Source organism: Cynocephalus volans, chromosome 6 (assembly GCF_027409185.1).
Source record: "Cynocephalus volans isolate mCynVol1 chromosome 6, mCynVol1.pri, whole genome shotgun sequence".
NCBI classification, from domain to species: domain Eukaryota; kingdom Metazoa; phylum Chordata; class Mammalia; order Dermoptera; family Cynocephalidae; genus Cynocephalus; species Cynocephalus volans.
This window is the reverse complement of record NC_084465.1, coordinates 19,343,282-19,363,811: the sequence shown is the minus strand read 5'-3', so window position 1 is coordinate 19,363,811 and position 20,530 is coordinate 19,343,282. Positions and strand designations below refer to the sequence as shown.

The window sequence follows — 20,530 nt, the reverse complement described above, 5'->3', positions numbered from 1 at the left end:
GCCTTGGTTATGCCCCCCCACACACCTGTAGCCAGCCCAGCAACAATGACCAAGCCACCACAGGAAGCACCATGGGCTCTCCTGAGCCAGGTCAGTGAGGGGCCGAGGGCCTCAGCCAGACTCCCTTAACACACACAACCAGCACAGCAACGACCACCAAGCCACAGCAACAAGGGCCCCAGGTTCCCGAGCAGGGGTGGTGGGAGACGAGGGCTTTTGTCTCACCCCCCTGACATCTGCACCAAGCCCAGCAAAGACCAAGCCACTGCTAGAAGCCCCCTGGCCTCCCCTATGGGAATGTGGGGGGTACCACAGGCCTCAATCCTGCCCCTCCTCCTTCCTCCTTCTTCCATCACATTTTCTTCCCCTTCTCCCTCTCCCCCTCCCTCCCAACTGCTCTGCAACAACATCATAGAATGTAAAAAAATAATATTAATAAAATTTTTTTTTAATTCACTGTCCTTAAAAAAAAAAATAGTTACAAGACTATAGCAGGTGAGAAGAGCAAATGTTTGCCCAGTCTTTGAACTCGCAGTTATAGAAAAAGCTTGAGGTTTTTTCCACTGCATCACCACTGCACTGAGAACAGAAGATTAAGAAGAGGTAAATACTAATTTAAAATATATTAGGAAATAATCCATTCATTTATTTGTCCATTCAAGAATCTTTTTTATGGTACTCCTTTGCTTTTTTCCCTTAGAATTATTCTTCTATGAGTCTTGATTTGAATATTTGCTACTGAAAGTCCCCTTCCCCACATTAATCCTGCCTAGTAGAATATACATATGTTTTTCTCCTTTTAAATGAAGACGACACTTCTCAAACTAGGGTACAAAAGGAGACCTGGAAATATGGAAAGTTATGGAAAAACAAAACACTACTTTAGATGGAGTATTATGTAATTTATCTGGTAAAAATTAAAATATTATCTTAACATTGAGACTAACACAGCTATATCATAGACCCAAAAGTAAAAGTTATTTGAATGCTTAAAGCAATAAACTTAAAAAAAAAATCTGTGTTCAAGGCAGCTAGCTTCAGGCAATGTCTCCAGTTCCCCAAGGGAGTAACTTTGTTCTCCTCCAGAATAGGGGTGTTTCCATGGAAAAGTCTGAATATATGCAATTATCCAACGACATACAGCTAAAATATCTTAGAATAAAACATTTTATTAGATTAATGTATGCAGATCTCAAGAATCTGAAGAATGAGAGAGACACAAGGCACACATTGGCTAGTATCTACTACACTGGACAGTTCTGGATCTAGACTCTATCACCACTAAGACACAAAGAATCTCTAAGAAACTCAAAGATCATTCTTTACACTGCCTTCCATTAGCAAATTTCCCTTCAAACCTCTTATCTTTCAAGTAGATCAATTACAAGGATTAAGGATACTGGAAATGTTCCTAGTTTTCTACAGCAAAGTAGTAATACATCAGAGCAAAAGAGTGTTACATTCATGAAGGCAAAAGTCTTTAAAAAGTATTGTACCTGTTATGATGTTTTATTACTTTGTATCCAATAAACCTGAACTGAAATGACAGGCATCCTGGCTATTTCAGCCTTTATCATCTGGTATAATGCTCCACAATAGGCTTTGGATACATGCATTTTCATGATAACCTCCATGAAATGCTCTAACTTACAAGCTCATCCCAACACAACATCTTTTTTATTTGAACAATACTGTCCTCTTTTTTTTTTTAAGCCTCTATACAATATTTTGCTTTTTCTTTCTTTCACCTCATGGCTTTAATTCAATAGCACCCATGGCTTTCCTCCTTGACCCTTTCTCAGAATGTCTACATTATTTTCTTCCTTGGAGATAGATAAGACATCAAGTGCTTATCCAGTTTAAAATCTCTCCAAAAGACAGAGAAACGACTAGATGAATACTGGGGACCCATGCAAATGGGTCTACTATTTTTTAGAGAGAATCACTCACAAATTAATGTCTATCTCCCTTCCAAGTGTCCCCCACACATACACCCTCTAATTAGCAGTTCTGAACCATCACCTGGTGGGGCATCGGCCAAGGGATGGCATCCCCACACAGAGCGAGCCTGGAATAAACATGCAGAACAGGTGTCAGAACACAGTGTGAACATGCATATGAGCACAGACTAACATTCTGATAATACTCAGCAGTGGAGCAATTCTTTGAGATGCCAGACTGTGGATACTGTGGTAGGAGAGTTGTGAGATATTCATATTAACACACAGGACTGACTGGAGGAGCCAAAGCCTCTTCATTTCCTTGTTATGGTTATGGAATTACAACAGACAAAAAGGAGGGGAGGGGAGCCAAGACACATGTGGCACCAGGGGCCCAGTCTAAGGCTCCAGAGAGAAGGGAAGTGCCCACAGCCACCAAGGTAAGCCAAGTCCCATGTGGCACCGGGGGCCCAGTCTAAGGCCCTGGAGGGAAGGGAAGTGCCCACAGCACAGCAGCCATTGAGGTGAAATGAGCTGAGGCCCATGTGGCACCAGGGACTCAGTCTACGGCCATGTAAAGCTGAAACAGGAGCCAAGGTGGTGTAATATAGCCACCACCACACTTACTGTCACCAGAAGGACAGTTCACCACCTCAGTAGCAGGCAGGGCCACTCTACAGATAACCTGACACTTGCTTGACTACATTGATATAAGAAGAGTCACCAGTAGAGCCTGCAAATAGAGGAGGAAATCTTTATCCTCATAGCCAACCCCAGAGTAATAGAAGAAGCAAGTCCTCTACCAGATGACCAAATGACAACAACAAAAATACTAGAAGTACAAACAAAAAAGAAGAAATGACACCTCCGAACGAATACAGCAATGCTCAAATTCCAGACCCCATTAAACAGGTAATTCTTGAAAAGTCTGAAAAGAAACTCTGAGCAACAATCTTAAGAAAACTCGAAGAGATAAAAGAAGACTCAATTAGAGAATACAAGGAAACCAAAAAAAAAAAAAAAAATCCAGAATATGAAGGAGAAAATTTACAAAGAGATTAATACCTTAAAAAAGAGTGCAACAGAACTCCTGGAAATGAAAAATTCACTCAATGAAATAAAAAGACACAACAGAGAGCTTGAGCAGCAGGCTAGTGCAAGCAGAAGAAAGAATTTCAGATCTCGAAGATGGTCTTTTTGAAATAACCCAGGAAGACAAAAAAAAAAAAAAAAAAAAAAAGGAAAAAAAGAATTAAAAATAATGAAGAAAACCTAAGAGTGATAGCAGACAACCTCAAGTGCTCTAACATCCAAATTGTAGGTATTCCAGAAAGGGAGGAGAAAGGAAAAGGTATTGAAAACCTATTCAAAGAAATAATAATGGAAAACTTCTCAGGTATAAGGAGAGATGCAGACCTTCAGATCCAGGACGCTCAAACATCCCCAAACAGATTCAATCCAAAAAGATCCTCCCCAAGACATGTTATAGTCAAATTTGCAAAGCTCGAAGTCAAAGAGAAAATTCTAAAAGCAAGAAAAGTGTCAAGTCACCTATAAGGGAACCCCCATCAGACTAATAGCAGACTTCTCAACTGAAACCCTATAGGCAAGAAGAAAGTGGAATGATATATTCAAAATACTAAAAGAACAAAATTGCCAGCCAAGAATTCCTTACCCTACAAGGCTCTCTTTCAGAAATGAGGGATAAATAGTGTATATTCTAGACAAACAAAACCTGTGCGAATTCACCACCACACAACCAGCCCGGCAAGAAATTCTCAAGGGAGTCCTTCATCTGTAATCTGAATAATGATGATCAATATCATGAATACACAAGAAAGAGTAAAACCTGCTGTTAAAACAAAAATGCCAGTGAGAAAGAGAAAGAAGCTAAATCATGCCACCGCAAATTTCCAACTAACATTGAAGAAGAGAAATAAAAGGGGAAGTAATGATCAAAAGATATTTAAATCACCTAAACAAAAAGCAATTAAATGTCAGGAATTAAACAATTCTTGTCAATAACTACCCTAAATGTAAATGAATTAAACCCTCCATTCAAAAGACACAGACTGACTGGCTGGATTTAAAAGCTAGACCCAAGTACATGCTGTTTTCAAGATACCCATCTTACCTGTAGAGACACACACAGACTAAAAGTGAAGAGATGGAAATAGATATGCCATTCAAATGGAAACCAAAAATTAGAAGGAGTAGCTATTCTTATATTGGATAAAGTAGACTTTACACCAAAAGCCATAAAAAGAGACAAAGCCACTATATAATGATAAAAGGATCTATCCAGCTAGAAGATACAACAATCATAAATATGTATGCACCCAATACTGGAGCACCCAGATATTTAAAACAAACCCTCTTAGACCTAAAGAAAGAAGTGGGCCCTAATACATTAATAGTGGGTGACCTGAACACTCCCCTCTCAGTATGGGACAGATATTTCAGGCAACAAATCAACACGGAGACACAGGATTTAAACTAGACCTTAGACCAACTGGACCTGGCAGATACGTACAGAACATTTCACCCAACAACTGAAGAATATACTTTCTTCTCATCAGCTCATGGAACATTCTCCAGGATTTACCATATAGGTCACTAATCCATTCTCAGCAAATATTAAAAAATTGAAATCATTCCAAGTATCTTTTCAGACCACAATGGATTAAAACTGGAAATTAATAACAAGCAAAACCCTGAAAACTATACAAATACATGGAAACTTAAACAATAGGCTCCTGAATAACCTATGGGTCCAAGAAAAAATTAAACAGGAATCAAAACATTTCTTGAAATTAGTGAAAATAAAGGTACATCACACCAAAATCTGTGGGATACTGCAGAAGCAGTACTAAGAGGCAAATTTATTGCAATAAACACTTACATCAAAAAAACTGAAAGACTTCAAATAAGCAACCTAAAGCTATGCCTCAAAGAACTTGAAAAACAACAATAGTCCAATTCTAAAGGTAGTAGATGGAAAGAAATAATTAAGATCAGAACAGAACTAAATGACATAGAGACCCAAAATATGATAGAGAAGATCAACAAAAATGCCTCAAAGAACTTGAAAAACAACAACAGTCCAATTCTAAAGGTAGTAGATGGAAAGAAATAATTAAGATCAGAACAGAACTAAATGACATAGAGACCCAAAATATGATAGAGAAGATCAACAAAACAAAAAGTTATTTTTTTGAGAAGATAAAATAAAATAGACAAACCACTAGGTAGGTTAACAAAAATAAATAAATAAATAAATAAAAATAAAGAAGGCCCAAATAACAAAAATCAGAAATGAAAAGGGAGACATTACAATTGATACCACAGAAATATGAAGAATCATTAGAGACTATTATAAACAACTGTATGACAACAAATATGAAAACCTGGAAGATATGGATAAGTTTCTGGACACATACAAACTATCCAGACTGAACCAAGAAGAGATAGAAAACCTGAACAGTTCAATAACAAGCAACAAGACTGAAGGGGTAATCAGCAATCTTCTGACTAAGAGATGCCCAGGTCCAGATGGCATTAGAGCTGAATTCTGTCAAACCTTTAAAGGAGAATTAATACTAATTCTCCTCAAACTATTCCAAAAAATTGAAACAGAAGCCATTCTACCAAACTCATTCTATGAGGCCAACATAACTCTGATACCAAAACCAGATAAAGACACAACAACAACAACAACAAAATTACAGGCCAATATCCTTGATGAACATAGATGCAAAAATCCTCAACAAAATATTAGCAATCAGAATACAGCAACACATCAAAAAAATTATACACCATGATCAAGTGTGATTCATCCCAGTGATGTAAGGATGGTTCAACATATGAAAGTCAATAAATGTGATAAATCACATCAACAAAATCAAGGACAAAAACCATATGATTATCTTAATAGACACTGTAAAAGCATTTGACAAAATTCAACATCCTTTCATGATAAAGACTCTCAACAAATTAGGTATAGAAGGAAAGTATCTCAACACAATAAAAGCCATCTATGACAAGCCCACCACCAGTATCATTCTGAATGGGGAAAAACTGAAGGTTTTTCCGTTAAGAGCAGGAAAAAGAGAAGGATGCCCACTCACACCACTTCTGTTTAACATAGTACTGGAGGAACTAGCCAGAGCAATCAGGAAAGAGAAAGAAATAAAGGACATCCAGATTGGAAACGATAAAGTCAAACTGTCCCTATTTGCAGATGACATGATATTATATGTTGAAAAACCTAAAGACTCTATCAAAAAACTCCTAGAGCTGGTTAATAATCTCAGTAACATTGCAGGACACAAAATAAATGCCCCCAAATCAATTGAATTTATTTTCTCCAATAATGAGCTAACAGAAAGAGAAATCAAGAAAGTAAGCCCATTTACAACAGTCACAAAAAAATAAAATACCTAGGAATAAATTTAACCAAGGAGGTGAAAGATCTCTACAGTGAGAACCACAAATCTCTACTGAAAGAAATTAAAGAAGACACAAAAAGATGGAAAGACAGACATTCCATGCTCTTAGATTGGAAGAATTAACATTATGAAAATGTCTATACTACCCAAAGCGATCTACAGATTCAGTGCAATCCCCATCAAAATACCAATGACATTCTTCACAGAAATGGAAAAAACAATCTCAACATTCATATGGAACAACAAAAAATCCCAAATAGCCAAGGCAATTCTGAGCAAAAATAAATAAATAAATAAAGCTAGAGGCATAACACTACCTGATTTCAAATTATACTACACAACTATAGTAACCAAAACAGCGTGATACTGGCATAAAAACAGACACTCGGACCAGTGGAGCAGAATAGATAACACAGAAATCATGCCTCAGGATTACAGCTATATGATATTTGACAAAGGCAACAAAACAATACATTGGGGAAAACACTGCCTCTTCAATAAGTGGTGCTGGGAAAACTGTATATCCATAGGCAGAAGAATGAAACTAGGCATGCACCTCTCACCATATACTAAGATCAACTCAAAATGAATTAAAGACTTAAGTATAAGACCTGAAACTGTAAAATTACTAAGAGGAAATGTAGGTGAAACACTTCAGGAACTAGGTTTGGGCACAGACTTTATGAACTTGAGCCCAAAAGCACAGGCAACAAAAGAAAAAATTAACAAATGAGACTATATCAAACTAAAAACCTCTGCACAGCAAAGGAAACAATCAACAGAGTGAAATGACAAACTACAGAATGGGGGAAAATTTTTGCTAACTGTGCATCTGACAAGGAATTAATATCCATAATATACAAGGAACTCAAGAAATTACACAGTAAAAAAACCAATAACCCAATTTAAAAATGGGCAAAGGAACTTAAATAAACATTTTTCAAAGGAAGACAAATACAAATGACCAACAGGTACATGAAAAAATGCTCAACATCACTAGCTATCAGGGAATTGTAAATTAGAACCACATTGAGATATCATCTCACCCCAGTTAGACTGGCTATAATCAAAAAGATGGAGAATAACAAATGCTGGCAAGGATGTGGAGAGAAGGGAATGCTCCTACATGTTGGTCAGGCTGTAAATTAGTTCAACCACTACGGAAAATAGTATGGAGTTTCTCAAAGAACTACAGATAGATCTTCCATATGATCCAGCAATCCCACTTCTGTGTATACACCCAAAGGAATGGAAATCAGCATGCTGAAGGAATATCTGCACTCCCATGTTCATCACAGCTCTGTTCACAATAGCGAAGATATGGAACCAACCTAAATGTCCATCGATGGATGACTGGGTAAGGAAAATGTGGTATATATACACCATGGGATACTACTCTGCCATAAAAAAGGAATGAAATTCTCCCATTTGCAACAACATGGAAAGTTATGTTGACTGAAATAAGCAAAGCACAGAGGGATAAATACTGCAGGTGCTCACTCATAAGTGGGAGCTAAGAAAGAAAGAAGGAAGGAAAGAAAGACCACAGCAGCGTGTTGGACTTGCAGAGGGAGAGAACATTCCTTGGGCTACAAAGTGGAGTGGGGGGGAAGAGGGAAGGGGAGGGAGGTCAGAGATAATTGGGTGGGGGACACAGGGTATAATCGCAGTTTGTGGTAATGGGCATGCTGTCAGTATGAATCTGGCCATCACACCTTGAGCACGAGTGGTGACAATCAGCTTTGAACTCAATGAATATTCATAACCAATAAAAAATAAATAAATAAAAGAAAGAAAACAAAAGAGGAATGCTAGGGTGAGCTAGAGGCTGTGCCACCTCTACACTGTGACTGGCACACTACACATGAATTGGTCATTCCTTAGGTGTGAAGGGAACATCACAGCACACACAAGCGCACACAGTGAAGGCAGCCCACCTAGGCACGTATTTTATTAATTTTCCTTCTTATGGCCACCCTTTCTCTTCACCTTCCAGCTTTATATCAACTCTGAATGCTCTTGCCCTCTCCCTTCTTGCATTTTTCCTTTATTTTCCCCTCTCCTGACCACGTCCCTGAGAGTTCCCTGGGCTTCTCTCATTTACCTTTCTCACACTTTGGTGCAATCCAGTCTTCTCTGGGTAAAACAGCCTCCACCATGTGCTTACTCTCTTGTTCCTGTGGTGAACAGGCAGGAACATTCAGGCCTGGTCAGACTTCCCCAGGTTTGACTTTGTTCTCTGCTCGAGCTTATGCTGGCTCTCTGTTAAACTCCTGAGAGGTCCCAGATGAGAATTAATTTCCCAGTTGGACACCCCTTCCAGGCACGTTTCAAGAGTCTGCATCACTGCTGCAGAAACACCATCTTTGTTTTTCTTCTGTTTGACCTTGAAGTGGTGATGCCACACAAATTCAGTTTATTTCCAAAAACTATTGAAGAAGAAGAATCTTCATTTAAATCAAGCCAGCCAAGGGATGATTTAATGTGCTTTGGAAGTCTGGCTGTAGATCATGAACTCTGGGCAACAGCTCCCCTCAAGGGTGTGCACTGCCTGTCCCCGGAGAACTGGTAAACCAGGCTGTGACATCATTTTGAGAGTGTAAGGGAGACACAGCGAGATCTCAAATCTAAGTGACATCTTCACCACTATCACTCTAACCAAAAAGCATCCTAACGAGGTAAAACAGAACCAGAAATCCCTTAGCACTGAGAATCTCCATCAACTATATAATCCTTTCTTTCTTCGCACTTGCTCCCTCTAACTATGAATATTTCTCTTAAAACAGTGAACAAAGAAAGTACAGTAAAAGACAGCAGGCAAGAACGGGACGGAGAGAGATGGAGTTGGCAGCAACCACACAAAGTGGCATTGACGGGAGAGAAAGACAAACACATTCTCTATTTAAGTGGTCACAAGCCCATTCAGGGAGTGCCAAAGGACCTCAAAGGTAACATTCACCACCAGCAGAGGGGAGGGCTACAGAGACAGCAAAATGGAAGGAAGGAGACAGAGCTGGGCATTTGTGTGGAGGTAAGGAAATAAATTCTAGAATGCAAATAATAAAGGCTGCTTGGTGAGTTCTTCATTTGATGTAAGTTTTCACTAATTCCCTTTCTTCTAACCATCTCTTAATGTTTAAGACTCTCCTACACGAAAATGTACCCTGATGAACCCCATGTGAAGTATGCTTGAAATATCTTGTTTTTTTAAAAAATAGATTCCTGTATTTAGTGCAGGAATTCCTGTACTTTGTACAATTGGATTTCTTCTGTACACCTTCCTTAATCAGTCTGCTGCGAGGCCCCTAAATGCCCTTGAGTTTGAAATTTTACTGCCACCTACTGTTAATTCCTAAGAACTGCAACAAAATGAGGGGAAATCTGAAATCTATGGTAGATGAGGAGAAATAGGCAAGCATGGGCAAAGAAATATTGGTGCCTATAATGTGAGGAGCCGCATGAACCAGACTGATAGTAATAGTTAACATTTATTGGTACTGATAATGCTCCAGACACTATGATTGATGTTTTTCCTGTATTAACTCATTTAGTCTGTTGAGGCTGCGCGAAGGGTGCAATAAATATACCCTTGTCTCCCAGTTTGGGACCAAATGAGAAATAAAATCCATGAAAAAGAAAAACAAAACAAAAAAAAAAAAAAAAAGAAAGAAATAGATAAGAGAAAAAGTGGAAGAAACTAATCCTTAAATTTATTTAACATGCAAATCTGACCACCACATTATATTTTAGCATTCTGAAGATAAAATGAAAAAAAAAAAAATGTTAGACACAGCGCAGTCATGTAGAAATAATGTGAGGCTTCACTTTAGAAATCAGTCTTTGCAATATCATTGCCAGCCCACTTTCTTAAAAAAGAGTAAAGGAATAGAAAAGGCATACTATTCTGAAATCCAAACAAGGGAGACATACCCACAGAGAGCCAGCAGGGAGTACCCATTAGAAAAAACTGAGCCCCTGGCTTTATCCTAGCAACTCCCTCCCAGAGCCCTGGCCAGCAGCTCCTGTTGAGACAGAATCCATCCGGATTTGTAAATGTGTACATTTTTTTTGGCATAAGTTAAACACGAAGCTCTGGGTTGTGACAGTAAATCACGTTGAGTGCCACGTTGAGTGTTAGCACATGAATCTTATGAGAATGCCCTCTGACATATCCCACGGCTCAGGAGATGTGACATCTACCTTGTGGCACCATGGTGACTAAGGGCCCATGCACAACTAAGTACTTTTATAAAATCTAAACAAGGACTTTGAGCCCAGTTTTACACAATGGAAGAAAAGAAATCATTGGAAGCTGCTTTGAGACTTGTCCTGAAGATAACTGTAATGTATCCCAGCAATTTTCCTGCTGACATCTCCTTTTTCCACCCCCACTTCTCAGGAGAAGGTGTTTGTGATCGTGACACTGAAGTGGGAAACAGAATCTCAAAAGTGTCTTCTCCTCCCAGCTCTTCTGTGTTTAAGGACAGGAGAGTTTCTCAGTAAGATATTACAAACCACCATCAACAGTAAAGGAGCTCTGTGAGAAAATGAGAAAACAAATACAAATCAATGCTACTAATAAGGAGAACAAGAAATGAAAGTGGGCCCCACAGATTCTCTCTTTGAGAATAACTCAGCGTTTGAATAGTAAGCCCTGCTATGGGCTTAACCCCATTCCAGGAGTTGTGGGAGATACAACATTTCATTTCCACTTTCAAGGAGATTCCGTGGGAGTTCTGGAGTGGGACTAACTTCAACCGGAGTACTGGAGAAGACTGGAAAAGTGTTTGTTGTTGTTCTTATGCAGAGTGGTTAGCACAAGATCCAGAAAAGTAACAAAAGGAAGAATTGTGGCATCTACCTCCCTGGTTACTCCATATTGTGGAGATAGCTCTTGTCCGGGTCTCCTCAGACTTGTGGGTTCAGGAGCCCTCAGAGGTACCTCAAAGAACTTTCACACCCTATACGACACCCGCCAACCCCCACAGCCATTGGCAACATGGGCATCCCTCTCACATCCCTGACCCCATGCCTAAGCACATTAAGCAATTCCTGATCAATACGCCACCAACCTGAGATTCACAGGCAAATATTTGTGGAAGGGTTTCAAAAAGATCAATCATTCATACTCTAGATCCATTTAAACCAAGTATTCACCTAAGGCTTATGCACTGAGAAAACAAGAATCTCAATGAGTTTGAGGAAGCAGCAAACAGACTGACAGGTTATTCTGGAGGTGAGTGTGAGGGAGGAAAGGAGGTGTCAGAAGGCAGTTGAAACCTTGAAACAGATGACTGAACACAGCAGCACCAGACTCTGAAGAAACAGGGCAAACAGGACAACGAGAGTGGGAGGTAGGACAAGAGGCCCATGGGGACACCTTGCTCTTCCCCGCACTTCCTCCCCTGGGTTCCCTGAGGGCTCGGCCCCTCTCTGCAGAGGTGGGGAGGAGGGAAGGAGGGAAGGCAGCAAGGGGCAAGCCAGTAGGAAGCTGATTCCTCAGTGACACTCAGAGCAAAGAGACACAGGCAGCCTTTGAAGGGTTAGTCCCAGGACCACTGGTCAGAAGAAAAGATTTATATGCAGAAATACTTCATGTCACAGGAAGATGTGCCAAAGTCATATTTGGTAGAAACTATGGCCTTGTCTCTGTCAGAATTGAAAACAAATATTTAGCTCTGATCCTGACAGGCATTCTTATTTATAAAGAGATAATCTAAGCCTTCCTACATTCCCTCCTATTGCCAGAGCCTGCTATGGCAGCCCAGTAACACAGTAGGTGTCCTGCTATATGTGGTCTCCACAGGGTGGGGATGGTCTGAGGAAGGAAGACCTGGTGCGGACATAACCTTGGATAGTTGCCCCTTTCAGAAAGGAAGGGAAATCATGGTTAGAGTCCCCAGAAGCTGTGCCCACGTTCCTGAGAGCACGGACATTTCCCCCTGCTCTAGGGGGTTATTATTACTCCTGACTAAATGTTTAACCCCTATGCCTAGAAAAACTTGACTAGTTTCATTTTGTTGAACTAACATTATTTACATCAATGCCAACTTGTTTTAGCTTGGATATCACCCATCCTACCCTATATCCCTACCCCACTTCCCAAACTGATGAGGTTTCAATGTCAAACTGTCACCACTAGGCCCTTAAGGAAGATCTAGTGATAGGTCTAGTGGAGAGAGGACCAACTGTACAAAAACAAATGGCATAGGGACCTGGGCCCCAGCACGCAGTTGCTCCCAGTGCCACGGTCAGGCACTTCTAGCACAGCCACCACCGGCAAGCCATGTTTACACCAGCTTAACAGTACTCTAACCTCTTTTCATTTTTTTTATTTTTATTTTTTTTAATTTATCAATATACAATGTAGTTGATTTTCATGGCCCTTAAATTTTTATTTGTTATTTACTTTTATTTTCATTTTTTTGGTGGCTGGCTGGCTGGTACAGGGATCAAACTCTGGACCTTGAAGTTACCAGCACCACGACCTAAGCTGAGTTAACCGGCCAGCCAACAACTCTAACTTCTGAGCCCACAGGGAGACGGGAGTGTCTTTTTCCCAGTTTTAGGTGATGCCAAAGTGGTTTTGTCACAAATTGCTCTGTCGCCTGCCTACTAGCTTCCTTAATGCCCTAAGGCAGAATGTGTTGTTGGAAGGAAGGAGAAATCTCCTTTATTTTTAAAGGAGACTGATAATTCCCTGTGGGTCCCTTTCTACTACGCCCAGCCTGCTCAGGAACGAGACAAGGCAGCTTTTCCACACATAGTGCCCCGTACCCCCCACTGCCCCGGCTCGGCCTTGTCTCCTTCTGTTGGAAATCCCCAGGAAGTTCCAGGATTCTGTTCTATCCATAAGCTTTTGATGGTTTATGGTTTCCCACATGCCGAGTCATCTTCCTCTCTATTCAAAGAACATCAAAAACTTCTTCAAGGACTAAACAGCACTGACATAACCAAAATTATCCAGATGTCACATGGGAGGCTTCTGGACTCCACTGCACAGGCTTCTGGACACACGTCCTCCTGGCCACCCTCCCCTACCCCTGTGTTCATTAACAGTGCCCATCACTCCCTATACCAACAGAGTTTTCTTTTACTTCCTCACTGGGGAAAGGCCAACATCTCTCTGAGTCAGGGATTCAGTGCATCTCTATTATTTTGATATGTGAATTCCCTGGATCAAGCATATCCATGTTAAAATTTGAAATATATAAATGAATTCCAAAACCTAACAAAAATATTCAACATTTTACATATTATTTTCTTAGAATTGCTATGTGATTAGCACTGGGTTTACCATCACAATACAAATAGACACACATCTGTGTTGGTTTAATAGAGCACTTTTTCTATAATAACCAACATTCATCCATTCATCCAAAAAGCCTGCCTTGTTGAACGCCTGCTATCCCAGGTATGGGGCAAAGTGCTGTGGATACAGAGGGAACAATGCACAGTTTGGTCATCCAAGGAACTCACGTGCTTTAAAGAAGAATCCAATTCTGTTCACACTATTTCTGAAGTGTGAGTAGGTAAGAGCTCCAGCTTTTACACATGAAAAAAGGGGACCACTTAACAATAATAATATTTCCTCATGCTATAATCATTGGCAAAATTTGGAACTCGTGGAAATGGAAGGCCAGAATTTTCTAGCATTATTTAAAATAAAATGGATGTTAATATTAAAGCACATCTACCCTGGCAAGATTTTTTCTTTCAGTGCTGATCAAAATAAGACTTGGTGCATAGGGAATTTTACTCTAGCTCTAGCACTCACTGAACTTGGATACAGAAAGATGACTCCATTTCCGCCAAGTGGTTTAGCGCCTCCATGTGCATAACTGTTATAGGAGCAATTATAAAAAGAATGGAGCAAAATCTCATATTAAGTATTCACACAGATATAGGGACAGAGTATTACTATGTTCTTGGCAAAATTTGAGATAATACAGGGAGAACAAGAAGAAAGGAAGATACATGTCAGCTATCCTGCATTTTTCCAGCAGGAGTGATTATGCAGGGCAAGCAAGATTTAGACTAGTCAAAGGTAAACAGGGATGAGACCCAACTATCTTGGTGAAACAGATGCCAGGAACCACCTCTATGCTGACAGCACTGATTTCATCTCTGAGACATATTCCAGCAAAACCTGCATCCCACTAAGAAGATTAATTTTCTCCCTCTTATCTGATTGTGATGCTCAAAGGATATTTCACAACTAAAATCATCACCCAATAGTCTGTCTTTCTTTTGAGAACCTGCAGCTTTGACAATAAGCCCAATTACCTTTTTTATTAGGGTCAGGACATAACCTAATGTTCCCAGAAGAAAACTGGATAATGGAAAAAGGTGAGGACCAGAGAGGAATGAAGCTGTTGTTCCTATGCTTAAGCCCAGAATTTCTGAATTTTTGAAAGAGAGGAAGTGTGAGGGTTGTCTTCTCGATACAGTGATTCAGAATTGTGGACTACACTAAAAAGGCTAATTTTGTAGCATGAAGTATTATTAGATGTTTCAATAGCCCCAAACAATTTCTCAGATGTACAAATTTCCTTAAATACATATCAGGTGGAGTGACACTAAACTGTCACTGGCTGTTTTCAATTAACACCAGGGTCATTTATGGTTACATAATGAGGAAACACAGATACTTAACTGTTCCTGTGCAAAAATTGAAAAAATACACAGAACCTTTAAAAAGCCTATTATTTTCTTTGAGGCTAACATTTTCATTAATTACTTGAATACTCATCCTTTTCATGTAAAAACAAAGTGAAATCTAAAGGAAGCAGCAAATTCTGTTTCCACTTGTTTCAGAACACTCTATATTCATTATAGCACTTACCAGTGGAAACTGTAATAATTGGCTTATGCAATATTTCCCCTTTTAATATAAGCTTTTCAAGGGCAATAACTATTTATTATTTAGTTTTATATCTTCAGTACCCAGCTATAGGCACTAAAGGTGTCCAATATTGAGTTGCTCAATGGACGATTGACTGAATAGTTCAATGTTTCTTAGAATCCAAATGAGATTATAAATCAGACCTCATACATTATATTTCAATCTTTGATAACAGTATCTCTTGTTCAAGACAGAAATGTTCTGCCAATCATAAAAATCCATTAGCTCTGCTTAGCTGATCAGATCACTGATACCTGCCTAGACACAGATGTCTGGATTACTGAATAGCTGCCCCAGGGGTGGGGGTGGCGGTGGGGGGAGGTTCACTGCACTGCCTCCCAGTGTCTTAGACTGGCAGCAAGATATTCTATTTTTACTTGTGTGACAGTCCTTCATCTTCGTTATCTCAGGCTTAGGACTTGGGGATACTGAAAAAAAGTACATCTCTTTCAGTCAGTTTGGGAGTTTCTCATAAACCACAAAGTGTAAGAAATACAAAAAGGTTATTCTGATTCAGACACTAAAGCAATATCCCCTGGACCCTTTACCTGCCTGCCCTTAACCCACCTGACTCAGAGGTGAGTCCGTCCTTTTCTCAAAGATAAATTGGAAAGAATACATCAGAGTTTTCATTCAGTGTCTATTTCTTATCTCATAGATCCTAAAGTTGGGAAGTTCTTTCTTACAACTCAAGTAGATTCTGTCTGTGCCGTGGGCCATCCTGCTATAGGGAATGGCATGGGAGCCTGAGTAACACCCCTTGTTCTGCAGGCTACAAGGGGGTCCCATGTGTGCGGCACGGCTCCATGGAAGTTCTTGTTTGTTCACCTTTGGTTGCTTGACGAGGCTTCCCAGAATTAACAGTCTAACCTTTTGGCTTGGTATGGCTTTGGGAAATTCCCTGCAGTTTCTCAAAGGACATGTTAAAATACATCAAAATTAACTGGTTTATTTAAAGGACATCGTCAGTACTAAAGGTGTTTTGGATGCATGTTCCCGGTATGGGTTGGCTCCATTTAATTTTGTCATTAATCTTCCTTGTTAGTGATGTGTGCATGGACCCATTGTGGCTATGGTCATGCTCTTGCACCTGTGGAATGAAGCTATTGTGTTGGATTTCTATCCACCTTCCCCCTGGGAAACGGTGGGTCCAAGTGCAGTGGTGCTTACGACTAATTGATCATCAACCAGTTACAGATTTCTTTGTTTCTCCCACTCCCACAGTTTCGTTTGATTTACCAAGAACATGTTGTTTCCCTAGTAATAATAAGAATGATATATTGCGTTTTTGTTAGTTTGAGTAGGATCATTTAATTTTTCACTTTGTTCCTTGTACTGTTCCCAGAGTTAATTGGTAAAAAAAATTAGAAAGTTTTACTATAAAGATAAATAAGTAAAATAGTAAAAATATATAATAAGGTTTTTGATATTAATAGATTTTGTTTAAATTAGTTTATAGTATAATTGTTTTTAGTAGTAGCATAAACTATAATAAAACATTATAATCAAGTTTTATTATATAAAATCATCTTGTATATATTGTGATTTTGGTCATAAATTAAAATAATAAATATATACATAAGACGTTAAATTGTTAAATATAAGTAAGATTTTATAAGAATTTAGAATATAAGTTTATGTGTAAGTTTAAAAGGTCAGGAATTGTGATTCAGACCAAAAGTCTGATGTTCTCTAATGCCAGGCCTGCTGCTATTGTATAGTTTCCTGGCCACGAGCCACAGGCTTTGGGGGGAACTATTGATGCATGAGTAGGTGTTCTTGTCACAACATGAGTGCCTTGGAACGTTTTGACCTTTCTTTTTCAATAGTAACAAAATAAAAAATGTTTTGATTAAAAGATAAATCAATGTGTAAAAGATTAGGTAAAAACATATAAATAAAGCAAGATTTCTGTGGTTGTTGTCCACACTTGCACTAGACATCTGTGGTCCATCTCTTTTTCTCCTCGCCGATGCCACACCACCTATTCAGGTCCAATGAATCCCGCGGAGCTGGTCTCCGGCATGTCTGCTAAAATTTAAGTTAATCCCCTCTTTATTAATCTTCTGCCAAAATGAAATATAGTCTTGTCACTAGTAATAGTGGTACAGTTAATGATTAGAGCAAACATATTTTCAGAATCATGTTATTTTAAATAGAACTTTCTTAGACACTGAAAACTTTTTTTTTTTTTAACTTAAAGACAAATTCTTTATGGTCTTAGCAGGAATAATGTGATTCAGCCACCTCTCACCAACGTTTTTCAAAATTGGTTCTTAAAGATCCCTTTTTAAATATGTTCACACAGGTCTTGAAGACACTGTATGTATTGTACATCCTTCTTTGAAATTATAGTTCCTCCTAGAGGACCTATATGTAAGTGGGTAGGTATATATCTTCCTTAATAAAGATAATGTTTCTAAATGGAAACTTAATAGAGATGCAACCAGTTCCAGTAATGATAGAAATCTAATTCATCCTTTCTGTTCACTCCCTCTTATTCTCCCTGAAGAAAGGCGGGAGGTTGATGGATGTAAGAAACTAAAGTTCAGTACTATGAAAAAACCCTGAGGAGACCCAAGGGGGTTTGGTCAGTTAGAATTTGGGGGGAGGGCTGCCTCAAGCAGAAGTAGACTGGGTGTCATGGAGGAAGAACGAACTAGGGAAAGCACTGCAGTTGTATTCCTGTATTTCTCATTTCATTTGTTTTCTAAATAAGTCTTTTCAGAATTTCATCTCTCTTATTTACCAGTTCAAATAATTCATTTTTTGGAATCTATTCTTGGTTAATCATCTATTTTATTTTATTCTCTTTGTCATTGATTTATGTCTTTATCTTCTTTAATTTTTCTTTGTTCTTTACTTTGGGATTCTTTTTCTAGTTTATCAAGTTGTTCATTTTGCTTAATTATATGCAATCATTTTTCCCTAAGTTTGCAGTTATATAAATGAATGTAGAGTCATCTATTGCTCTAGGAATACTAGTTTCACAATGTCCTGAAAATTCTGATAAATAGTATTTTCAGTTCTAAGAACTTAAAGTTTCCCTTTTGATTTCTTCTTGTACAGTGGATTACTTAGCACTGTCAACAGGATATTATAATTGAATTTTTCCTATCTACAAGTTGACTGGGGCTTTAAAGCTGAAACCAACAGATGCCAATCATATCTAGAATATTACAATAATTTTTCATGCCCTTTTCCATGTACTTATTTGCCAATATTCCTGGTGGAAAGGTAAACTTTGCAATATTAAGTTGCAACTGCATATACACTCTGCAATGCAGAAGTACACATATATCAGGATATTTGCTGCATTTTTTTAATTAATAAAATATTAGAAATCAATATCAAATGGAGAAATAAATTATGGTACATTTATGATACAACATTTTATGCCAAATAAAATTATTTAAAACCTACATATATGAATATGAATGAATTTCAAAAATATGATGTTGAATGAAATGGCAAATTCCAACAGTATATGCATAATGTGACAAAGGTGATAAAAAATTTAAAAATGATATACAATAAAAGAAAACCATAACATAATATTATATATTTTTATTCTATTCTATGTTGTTTATGGATTGAAAGAATGACCTAATACAAATATAGCAAAACGACAACGTGATAAATCATGGTTAGTACCATAGTGCCTTCTATATTATTTTCTGCATTTATTTTAAAATAGATATCTATTACCATTATTTTTGGTTTCAATCCCTTCTTTTAAAGTAAAAAAAAAAAAAATACTTTAAAATTAATTCTCAGCCATATTTACTCTTGGGTGAGTTTGCAGTTATATATTTAATGTGTATACGTAGTACCCTATATTGTAGAATTTTTCACTTTACAAGGGTTAAAAAGAAATATAAACCAAACTGAATCTTTCTGGGGCTCTGGGCATGCTGCCTTTGCATGGTCCCTTTGGGAAGATTGTGTAGTACAGTGGAGAAAGCACAGAGTCAAATGTCAAACTGATAAAGCAAATATGCTAACCTTTGTGAGCCTCAGTTTACTCATATATTAATCAATAACTAAATTTAAAAGTGGTTGAAAGAATTAAAGATAATTTAATTATGGCACAAAGCAAGTAGGAGGTATTCCATCAATAGTAGCTATTACTAACATTACTAGATATTTCCATAACTGCAATTATACCTATTTGTATCAGAGATGATCTCTGAAGGAAATAAAAAGATGTTCTTCCTAGGGAATTAATGGACACAAAAAATAAAAAATGGTCAAGAATCAATGGACAAATTAAGATACGGTATTTAGGTGTTTTTTTTTTTTAAGTGATTTAAAACAACAATTTTATTATGCTTCTGTCTTCTCCAAGTCAGGAATTCAGACAGAGCCCAGTGGGGATAACTTATCTCTGTTCCACGAAGTCTGGAGATTCAGCTGGAAAGACTTAAGTCTGGGAGTGAACGTTTGAATGTTACTTTGCCTTCCAAGTGATTTTGTAGAAAAATTTTTTTTAAGAGTCAGCTACTACAGTGCTTTGAAGAGCTAAAGTAGTATAAATGACCGTGAAAACTGATAGCTGCTAAGGGAAGATCAATCAAAAATGAAGAGAAATTCCTAAAAAGGTAATATAACCCAAATAAAAAACCAACTCATTTTTTACTGGCTATTATATAAAATGGTACATTTATTTGTAATTTTTGAGAAGAATATTATCTTAGAAACAATCACTTCATATATCATATGTACATCGTTACGTTAAATCAGGGCATAGAAAACCAGATTGAGATCATATTCCACTTTTGGGAAATAACCTCTATATAAGAACAACTAGAACACTCATCTGGTTTGTCTAGGCTTGATTTCTATTTCTTCAGCTAATTAAAACACTAATTTTCCAATAATTCTGCCCACAGATAGATGGCTACTTTTTTAGCCATCCGTGGGTGGCTGACTCACTCTGGTTCACAGCCTTGATTCTACATAAAAAGGAAATGGAAAAACACCCTGAACTGTTAGCAATCAAAATGCCATCAGAAACTAACAACATTGTTTAATTAAAAAGGAAAATCCATAGTAATTCATTTTTCCCTTTCCCCTCTTCACACAATAAGAAATAGGAGGTAATACAGAGAAGCAATTAAACTGAAGTCTACTTTTGCCCTCAGGGTGTCTGAGTAGAACCTCTGCCAATGAAATAATTAGCCTCAGATTTCTCATTTGTCTCCCCTTTGTCATACTGAAATTGCTTCTGGTCTTCC

General features: G+C 38.2%; 1 protein-coding gene across 2 annotated transcripts in view; it reads right to left on the bottom strand.

Moving 5' to 3' along the window:
- DGKI (diacylglycerol kinase iota) overlaps positions 1-20,530 on the bottom strand; it is a 436,008-nt gene that overhangs the window by 50,465 nt on the left and 365,013 nt on the right. The window lies entirely within an intron of this gene.